General features: G+C 34.9%; 1 long non-coding RNA gene across 1 annotated transcript; it reads left to right on the top strand.

The window, feature by feature from the left end:
* Nucleotides 1–356: 356 nt before the first annotated feature.
* Nucleotides 357–1,535, top strand: LOC107693330 (uncharacterized). The gene is made up of 4 exons (XR_001634721.1): nucleotides 357–474; nucleotides 570–790; nucleotides 1,183–1,227; nucleotides 1,343–1,535. It is a non-coding gene; the product is annotated as an uncharacterized LOC107693330 (long non-coding RNA).
* The last annotated feature ends 3,234 nt before the right edge of the window (nucleotides 1,536–4,769 follow it).

The following is a 4,769-nucleotide window of genomic DNA, read 5'->3' as shown; positions in this document are numbered from 1 at the left end:
TTCTGCCTCTAGAACCCAACAGGTGTTCCCACACTTTTAATTATAATTTTTATCTCACCTAGACAGTTATGATATTATGGCCCACCAAAATATTTTTAAATTGGAAGATGGGGAATGTCACATTCTTTTTTTTAGTAGAGTGCTATTTATTTTCCTTATGAATGTCATTGGTCACCTTACTTGTAATGTTGAAATGTTAATAAACCTGAACTTAACTATCAGGACCACTTGCCATTGGATATCTACTCCATTCTGATAAAAAAAAATATTTAGATTTGGGAAGATTGGCTAATACATCTGGCTTTGCCATTTCAATCTGCACTTTTTCTGTCATTTCTTTCAGGCTGAGGATGTTTAGACAGAATTCTGACCCTGTTAGAGGGCCGAGGAGAAGGAGGGTGCAAACACGGCATGTAACATTCAGAGTTGGCCTCATCCTCCTTCCTGATTTGGAAACATTCCATCCCCAAAAAGGTATGATACTAAATTATGCATAAATCGTCATTGTAGGAGAATACTGCACAAATTATTATATGGTAGTGATTTTATTTATGCACATTTTTTGGTAGTGGAAGCTTTAAAAAAAATTCAGGTGCCAGTGTCTCTATCGGCCGAGGAGTTCCTTGATGTTCCGAAAACTGCTTTTCCAAGACTGGGCAGCACTGATTTCGACTTGGCCAGGGTTGATTGTCATAAAAAAATTAGAAGACTTAATGTTTCTCCACTTTCACCATCTGTGCTGAAAGCCAGCGGAGCGCTAAATCGGTCAGCTCTGTATCTACTCCCAAAGGTACTGTAAGTGGACCATACCTTGAGCTTAATGTTGTTTAATCAAAGACGTTTTTATGCACAACCTACACATTCTGATTTTAACACTTCCTAATTTGAATATTACTGGTAATTTCTCTATTCTTGACTTGTTTTATATATACATAATGTTGGCTATAACTTTTGATTTTGGTTATGAGTGATCTTGATGTTTTGATATTGAACTTATGGTTTTTATAAAATGTAATTTGATCACAGTCTTCTCAGTTGTTTAAAAGTCTATCAAAATGTTGTTCAATTTTCCAAAAATATAATTGTTTACTTTTTTTATTTTATTTAAAGATTCATTTAATTACCCCTTAGCAGATTCTGACTACTACAATTGAACTTATGTTTATTCTCTACTACTTAAAGGAGCGTTTGGAAGGGCAGGCTGAAGAACGGCAAGAAGAGTGTCATGTAAGGATGTTTTTTTTTAACCACCTTACAGATTTGCAATGAACAACATTTAGCAGTTTACTGAGGGTGTAAACATCCAGATGATGTAATCTTAAATGTTGTTTTGGTTTGTTAGGATGAAGGCAGCGGCTCTGGCCAAAGCCTGGACCAAGATGATGTAGGCAAAACCTGTTTCTAGATTTGTGTACTTCATACTAGTGGTGTAACGGATCACAAAACTCACGGTTCGGATCATATTGCGGTTTTCGAGTCACGGATCAGATCATTTTTAGGATCAGAAAAATAAATAAATAAAATACAAATAAAAATGGAGGTTTTAAGACAAATGTAACTTTGCTTAACATTTTAACTTAAAAAAAAAACACTTTAAGTAGGCCTACTTTGATAACACAGCAAAAACTCCTAACTAATAAAGTTCAAACATCATTAAAGACAAGTGAACAGACAGTAAAAATAAGAATACACAAATTAAAATATCGATAAATACTATAGAACAGTAAATAAAGTTGGGTCTAATAGTACTCATGTACAGAAATGTAGTAATTAGGGGTGTCGCGATATATCGCGATTGGCGATAACCATGATATTTAAAATGAACAGGACACTTATGATCACACGACATGCAAATAGCCTACTCTAGTGCCAGTACCTGATTGACCTCCCAGGTGGCAGTACTGCGCCTTAACGCTGACACCTGTCACACAAGAAGACGCAGCTTGCAGCCGCACTACTCCGAGAAGAACCAATAGTATCCATGCTGCGGGTCTGCAGATGGATATATCTCAGAAGAACCATGTTCAATATTATCCAGACAGTAAGTTGCCATTATTTTACTAGTCATTGAATGGGAAATGTTACATTAACCTGTTAACAGCGGTTTCCTGTTTTCATATATTGAAATAAAAGGGTGATTCTTTTAATAAGTACCGCGTTTTCTTTACTCCTCTATTTTTTGTATTTGTATTTGCAATCAAGTCATGGCCAATACTGCCTTGACAATCTGATGGGTAGGATAAAATGTCAGTACACCTGCACAACTATAGGTTAAAGAGATTAAAATATGGGTATGCAAGTTAACAGGTTAAAGTATCAGTTTTGATGTTAATATTTATTCATTATACTGTTGAACTTGACAGTATTTTCTCTCTTGTTATTTCATAGGGAGCTTCAAAGAAGACCGAGAAAGCCAGAGTCTCAGGTCAGCTGTGACCTGAAGAAGAATAAGTGAAAATGCATGTGCCCTGTGTTTATCAGTATCCTTATGTTCATTGGGTAAAAAGAAAAACTAAATAAACAAAGTGAAAATTAATTTGGCGGATTCCCTAAGGTTTCTATAGATATTGCGATATATCGATATTGTGAATTCTTTTGGACACAATAACCGTGGTGTGAAAAATCTAATATCGTGACAGCCCTAATCCGTACCCACAAATTCATAATCCGTGCGCACGCTTTCGCAATCCGTTCCCTCGGGTTTGTAAACTCATGGATTTGTGGCCCCGCCCCCACCGGCAGATTCAACCACGGTGCGGGATGCATAGTATTGTGTTTATTAAACATAATTTTTCATAGTAGCCTATGAGACCATGATCCACACTCACGAAATAGTCTTATTACCAATAGGATAAAACACCGCCGCCTGTGTTTTATAGCCTAAAATAAACGCTAAAAAGAAGAATAGAAAATTTCTGAATTTTCTAAAAAAAACAAAAAAAAACAATGCAGAGCACTAATTCCTAGTATGGGTCACCATACTTGGCCACATGTCACTTGACTTCACTAGTAACTTTAACAGTGAAGCATGCATCTAACTTTGGGGGAAAAAGCTTAGTATAATAAAATCACCTAAATAAGTGTGAATGAATTAATAAAATGTGTTAAGAATGAATAGTACACAAATACATTTCCAAAACTGTAAAAGGTTATTTAAAAACAAAGCATTCATGAATTATTTTATGACAAACATTTTACTATCTTAAGTGCACTCATTTATTTAGCCTATAAATTAAAATAATAATAATAATAATAGCTATTATTATTATTATTATTATACATTTAGGTTATATATATGCATTAAGAAGAAGCTTTTATCCCAAACGACTTACAAAAGAGGAACAAATGACTACAAAAGTCAGTCACAATGCCAAGTTTATTATACAATAATAATCAAGTGCTAAGATTATCACAAATTAAACAAGATTTTGATGCACATCTTTCTTATTAAATCGTTGTATTCCACCTCTATCAATTCGTTACAATTGATAGAGAATCACTTAAGACAATTTGCTGTAGGCCTATTTCACATAATAATATATCAGCAAACATTGGTCCGATGGCAACGTCGTGTCCCTGGCCAAAAATAGTCGCGGTAGGATGGCATAAATCGGTAAAAATATGTAACACAGAACATTTCCTAAACATTGGTCCAACGGCAACTTCGGCAACTACGTAGGACGAAATAAATCGGTAAAAATATGTAAAAATTTCATAAAAACTTTTCCTAAAAATGCATTCAGATACGTTTGTACATCTCTACAGTTCTCTGGGGTTGCATGTATAATTGTTACCTTGACTTTTAGCTACGTGTAGTTGTGAATTAGTTGTGAGAGGACGTCCACTGACGTCTTTTACACGTGCATTTATAGTCCATCACCACCCTCTATGAAATTCCTATGAAATATGCAAAAGCAATTGTGCTTACACCTTTGTTAATACTCCAATAATTAAATTAAGTGCCCTAAGTAGTTTTTAAGAGGTTGTGAGTAACGTCCACTGACGTCCTTTACAAGTCTATAGTCGACCAAGACCAAATGTAAAAAAAATCAGTAAATCTTTATGAAATACACAATCATTTGTATATACATCACGATAATTTGTATTTAGTTTAATGACTAATTGTATTTCCCTACATTACGATACGATTTTATTTTATTTTTTAAATAAAATTTATGCATATACATATGAAACAGATATATATCTGGTCACCATTTCAAGTCTGAGTTTTATGTGAATTTCCAAAACTCTGCTGCCAAGATGTTGTAACATATCTCGCGATTTTTGCGAAATCCGATATAATAGATTATCTCGCGAGAGAGCGTTAACGCATTTCCCCGTTTCTTCAAACGATCACAAGGAGAGGACTTGAGGAGGGCGCTTTTTTTTATTGCGAAAGTCGACGAATTATTAAAAATCTACTGTTGGGTAAGTACATTTTGTAGTATTTTATTAATGTGGTTGAGTTTTACTTTTTTGACACGAAGGAACCGAAAGAAATGCGCACATTGTCAACTGAAATGTAGTTTGAGTTTGGCTAAAATTAGCTAACTTAGTAGGCTAAAAGTAGGGCCAGTGTGAATAAATCTAGATTTAAATTCAAAGAGAAAAGACAGTCTATGCATGACCTGGCATTTTATTCGTATCCAAAACGAGGAGATGTGAACATGCAGTGTATGTTTCATTCATACTCGAAGCCTGAGGTCGCTCTCGCGCAGAAAGTCCAAAGGACTCATAGAAGTACTTATGACATGCCAGCCAGGAAATCC

Source organism: Sinocyclocheilus anshuiensis, unplaced genomic scaffold (assembly GCF_001515605.1).
Source record: "Sinocyclocheilus anshuiensis isolate Anshui unplaced genomic scaffold, SAMN03320099.WGS_v1.1 scaffold566, whole genome shotgun sequence".
Classification (NCBI taxonomy): Eukaryota; Metazoa; Chordata; class Actinopteri; order Cypriniformes; family Cyprinidae; genus Sinocyclocheilus; species Sinocyclocheilus anshuiensis.
The sequence above is the reverse complement of the archived record's forward strand: the minus strand, read 5'-3'. Positions and strand labels throughout refer to the sequence as shown.